Source organism: Colobus angolensis, unplaced genomic scaffold (genome assembly GCF_000951035.1).
Source record: "Colobus angolensis palliatus isolate OR3802 unplaced genomic scaffold, Cang.pa_1.0 Scaffold56, whole genome shotgun sequence".
Classification (NCBI taxonomy): domain Eukaryota; kingdom Metazoa; phylum Chordata; class Mammalia; order Primates; family Cercopithecidae; genus Colobus; species Colobus angolensis.
The window spans coordinates 10,729,417-10,735,236 of NW_012119154.1; the positions used below are offsets into that span (position 1 = coordinate 10,729,417).

Sequence of the window (5,820 nt, forward strand, 5' to 3'; positions counted from 1 at the left end):
CACTTAAAAATAATCACTTGGCCGGGCGCGATGGCTCGAGCCTGTAATCTCAGCACTTTGGGAGGCCGAGGCGGGTGGATCACGAGGTCAGGAGATCGAGACCATCCTGGCTAACACGGTGAAACCCCATCTCTACTAAAAATACAAAAAATTAGCCGGGTGTGGTGGGGGGCACCTGTAGTCCCAGATACTTGGGAGGCTGAGGCAGGAGAATTGCGAGAACCTGGGAGGCGGAGCTTGCAGTGAGCCGAGATCCTGCCACTGCACTCCAGCCTGGGCAACAGAGTGAGACTCTGTCTCAAAAAAAAAAAAAAAAAAATCACTTTTACAGCATTAAGCATATCCTTTCAAATCCTTTAAAAAATTCCATCTATGCCTTTTCTCCCACTTTAAAATATCATGTAACCAAAAGAAATGAAAATATATGTCCACATAGAAATATGTACCTGAGTGGTCACAGCAGCATCATTCATTGTAGCCCCCAAATGGAAATAAGCCAAATGTTCAGCAACTGATGAATGAGTAAAGAGAATATGGTATATCCATACAAATGAATATTATTTGGCCATAAAAAGGAAAAAACTATTGATACATTATGCTCCAACATTAGTGAACCTTGAAAATGTGGTAAGTGGAATAAATCAGATGCAAAAGTTCACACATTCTATGATTCCATTTATATGAAATGTCCAGAAAAAGCAAATCTTATAGAGACACAAAGTAGATTAGTAGATATTTGGGTCTGAAGATAAGAATAGGCAATGACTATAAATGGGTGCAAGGTTTCGTTTTTGGGGTGATGGAACTGCTCTAATATTAGAATGCAGAGATGGTTATACAATTCCATAAATTTACTAAATTTACTAAAAACCACTTCTGCCTAAAGTGAATGAATTTTATGGTATGCAAATTATACCTCAACTAAACTGTGTATATATACATATATGGAGAAGAGATATATATATAATACATGTATATATAAAGAGATTTACATAGATATATATCATGGACTTCTTTCTATTCATCTAAAACTGACCTAATATCTGCTATGATGCCCATGGAGTCAGTGAGACTGTGGATTGCAGCCATGAATGAGGCAAAGTACATCCTAAAGCCTATTTCAGGTACTGAGCTCATCAAGAACTGGTAGACCTTCTTCAGCTCCATGCAACTCTCTGAAGGAACTAGTGAGGCCACCGCATGAGGCCTTGCTGCATACATCAAACCCTTGGACATTATCCTTTACCTCCTGCTTCTGTTGTTGTGTGAAGACAAAAATGTACGTGCCATGTTTGTGTTTCCCCAGCTCGGTTGTGTCTCCAGGCTCAGCACTGCCTGCCCCATCACCATCAAAGGAGGCTCTCAGCTGCCACAGTGGATCTAGCCCATCCAGTGGTCCGCTGGGAGATCTCAGCAAAGCTATCTCAACAACACCCCTCTGCTTGGAACTGGTATTACGTATTATCTTTGTTTTAGGATGTAGGGTAGGAACTGAGTCTACTAATGTTTTTCTCAACACTGTATTCCCAGGCCTAATAAGGCTAGCAGGTGCATAATAACCTGTTGTTAGAGCAAAAAAGTGGCATAAACTGTCTCCCTTGTTGTTTGAGCCTCTTTGAAACTTTTCATTGGTAGTGAACACAAAAAAGATTAAAGCTCTGCCTACCAACATCTCTGCTGCAAGAGACTGGCCCCCACTGTGAGACAGCTCTGCCTGATCTCTGAAGATTCACAGGCTTCCAGGCACAATCATATCTCTTCTAAGTTCTGCACTTACCTGAGGTCAAAAGCCGTTAGATTGGTACAGGTGGCTGAGTTGGGATACACCAAAATATATTCAGACAATCCGATCCTGTGATCTGGCAAAATGCAAATAGAGATAACACTGTAGTCACTTACTAAAAACTGGGTTAAATTGTGCAGAAACACATGGGACAGATACAAATTATCATTTGTCCATATTGATTTGATTCCTGTAAGCTAATGAAGAAATTAGCTTGTGACACCAAAGACCTAGTACTCAACAAAAAGAGAAAACATTCATTTAGGAAGTCTGATCATACATTCTTTTTTTACATTGACTTTCTTCCTCCATTCTACAATGAGATGTGAAGAAGAGAGAGTAAGCAAACCTTTTATAATCTGTTTTATTTTATTTAATTTATTTTTTGAGAGGGAGTCTCACTGTGTCCTCCAGGCTGGAGTGCAGTGGCATGATCTCGGCTCACTGCAACCTCTGCCCACTGGGTTCAAGTGATTCTCCTGCCTCAGCCTCCCAAGTAGTTGGGATTACAGGTGCCCACCACCACACCTGGCTACCTTTTGTATTTTAGTAGAGACGAGGTTTCACCTTGTTGGCTTCCTGGCCTCCTGACCTCAAGTGATCTGCTCACCTGGGCCTCCCATAGTGCTGGGGTTATAGGTGTGAGCCATCACGCCCAGTCTGTAAACTGTTTTATTATCTTTAGTGTTTCATTTACTACAAGCCTGTACTACTATTTACCAAATTAAGTTTTTAATCTCTTTTCCAAAGGCTGATGCTCATTGGGCCGAGCTAGAGTCACTGTCACCCAGAGGCCTGGTTTGCATAAGACACTGGTACTATAATCTTTGAAAAGACCTATGCTCAACTATAGAAGAGGATACATAAAATATTAAAACTGTCACTTATGCTTAGTTATTTCTGAAAAAAGATGACCTTAGGTATCTTTTTGAATTTTGTTTATATAAAGTTGCAAAATAACCATGGCTTTAATTTCATGTCTATTCTAATAGCAGAACTATGTTATCAGAAAATTTATACAATTTATGTATGGTAATCGTCAGAAGGCCTAGAAAGTGCACACAGAGCACATTGTAACAAATGACCAGTATTAGTCCTGTCTCTTCCCCTTGCCCCTTCTGATGCCTGCTCAGAGTCATGGTCTAAAGAAACATGACCAATCTTCCAGAGGGACAGCATCAATTGTGTTGCTTTCCTATCCACATTGAGTGAAAGAGTGATTCACTCATTCACTCACTTACTGGATAACATTTGGTTTTAAGTGCCAGGTACTGCCTTGGCTGCTGGGGAAGAGAAATGAACAAGACATGAAGACTAATACAAAGAATTCTATATTTGCATGGAGGAGATCAAACTCACTGATGAAAAATTGTAATGTGTTGGGATAATGAAATGGGCATCTTTTTGAGAAAATAGAGAATTTTTTTCATATTAATGGAGGGAGTTTGGAAGGAATGGGCAATGGGGTAGAGATTCTGTGAGAGGGGGTTGGCTGGACAGGTAGAATCTGCAGTTTTGGAGATGGGCCTGGAAAGTCTTTTAGGTTCAAGAGGAGAAAACTAAACAAGCAAAAGCCTGGAGGCAGGAAGTAAAGGAAGTGGCATGCATGTGTATGTGTATGGTAGAGGGGGTGTTGGAGGTACAGCTTATAGTTGGAAAAGGCCATCAGGATTTGATCATGAAATAAGGAAGGGGAAGCTGCCGGGTATGAACTTAATTTGGTTGATATTATTGAACCCTATCAGTCCATTATCAAACAACTAATAAAGACATACTCAAGACTGGGAAATTTATAAAGGAAAAAAGTTTAATTGACTCAACAGTCCAGCATGGCTGGGAGGTCTCAAGAAACTTACAGTCATGGCAGAAGGGGGAGCAAACATGTCCTTCTTCATGTGGCAACAGGAGGCAGAAGAATGACTGCTCAGTGAAGGGGAAAGACCCTTAAAAAACCATCAGATCTCATGAGAACTAACTCACTATCACGAGAACAGGAGGGGAAAATAGCCCCTATGATTCAACTATCTCCACCTGGTCCCTCAGCCCGTCTGATTCAACTATCTCCACCTGGTCCCTCAGCCCGTCTGATTCAACTATCTCCACCTGGTCCCTCAGCCCGTCTGATTCAACTATCTCCACCTGGTCCCTCAGCCGCTATGATTCAACTATCTCCACCTGGTCCCTCCCATGACACGTGTGGATTATGGGAACTGCAATTCAAGATGAGATTTAGGTGGGGATACAGCCAAACCATGTCAGGAACGTTGACAAGATTTGTGGTATGACATAGCGTACTATGCTTCTGGAATATGAATTTGGTCACTGGGTAGAATGTAACATCAAACTGAAAAACTGGGAGAATATTGGAGACCACCAAGTCTAAGAACCCAATAGATTAAGAAACTGAGAATAGAGAGGAAGTGACTTGCCAAAAGGTTGCAGAGTAATTTAGGGTAAGGCAAGGACCATAAACATTTCTCTCTTGTGTCCCTCTCTGTGCTAGTCTTTTTTTTGTTTGTTTTTTTGAGACACAGTCTTGCTCTGTCAACCAAGCTAGAGTGCAGTAGGGTGATCTTGGCTCACTGGAACCGCCGCCTCCCAGGTTCAAGCGATACTTGTGCCCCAGCCTCCGGAGTAGGTGGGATTATAAACGTCTACCACCGTGCCTGGCTAATTTTTGTATTTTTAGTAGAGACGAGGTTTCACATGTTGGCCAGGCTGGTCTCAAACTCCCAACCTCAGGTGATCCGCCCGCCTAGGCCTCCCAAAGTGCTGGAATTACGGGCGTGAGCCACGGCGCCCGGCCCCCATGCTAATCTTGATTGCTGCTTCCAAACGCCTGAGCTCCTCTTGTTGGTCTGCTTGCATTCAGGCCCCATCACTTGAGGTTATCTGAAAGAGAAGGCTGAGGACTCCTGAGGGAAAAGGGAAGATGTGCAAACAGAGATAAGCAGGGAGAGGTAAGATGTGCTTGGAAAACTACGAGAAGCAGGGTGGAGGGTGGGGGCACGTAAAATCCTGGAAGAAATGAGGCTGAAGGAACAAGTAGGTGCCACATTATGAAGGTCTGTGCAAACCATACTAGAGGCATTTGGCCTGATGGGTGTTAGGCTCTCAGAGGCAACAGCAGATTGGTATTTACCTCCTATCACCCACGGCCCTCTTATTCTCATTATTTTTCTAGTAGCCTCTTCAGAACTTTTCCTCTTGGTCAGCTGTAGATCATAAGTTCCCTATGCTGGAGTGTTCAAACTGAGAGCAGATGGTCACTCGACAGTGGGTGAGTGAGGTGCCAGCTTGCCAGGGATCAGCGTTGAATTTTAGCTTACCTACTCTCAGCTGAGTAAGAGCTTCCTCAGCTCAGGGCCGGGTGCGGTGGCTCATGCCTGTAATCCCAGCACTTTGGGAGGCCAAGGGGAGATTATGAGGTCAGGAGATCGAGACCATCCTGGCTAACACGGTGAAACTCCGTCTTACATACAAAAAAAAAAAAAAAAAATCGGGCGTGGTGGTGGGCACCTGTAGTCCCAGCTACTCAGGAGGCTGAGGCAGGAGAATGGCGTGAACCCAGGAGGTGGAGCTTGCAGCGAGCAGAGATCATGCCACTGCACTCCAGCCTGGGTGACAGAGCAAGACTCCATCTCAATAATAATGATAATCATAATCATAATAATAATAAAAATAAAAAGAGCTTACTCAGCTCTTAACACAGAGCTAGTACTTAAACTCCCTGGGCTTTAGTTTCTTCATGGATAAAATAAAAAAATAGTAATGCCAACCTAAGAAGGGGTCTTGTGAGAGTTAAGTGAATTGTATATGAAAACTCCTTAAAATATTGCTGGGCACTCCAAAATAACGACTGGCATGAGCTCCACAAAGGCCATGTGTACAGGACTGTAATGGATGCAAATGAAAGGCAGGACCCAAGACCAGCTTACCTGAAAGTCTTTTATGCCATTACTGAACCCATGAAAATGCTGCTGGTAGCCTGTAGGCCACCAGTGTGCTATCCTTGGACCAAATGACCCCACACACTA

At 43.1% G+C, this 5,820-nt stretch overlaps 1 long non-coding RNA gene across 1 annotated transcript; it reads right to left on the reverse strand.

Moving 5' to 3' along the window:
* Positions 1–3,572: 3,572 nt before the first annotated feature.
* LOC105525826 lies at positions 3,573–4,238 on the reverse strand. Its single transcript, XR_001003983.1, has 2 exons — positions 3,959–4,238; positions 3,573–3,814 (listed from the first exon to the last, which is right to left on the reverse strand). It is a non-coding gene; the product is annotated as an uncharacterized LOC105525826 (long non-coding RNA).
* Positions 4,239–5,820: the final 1,582 nt, after the last annotated feature.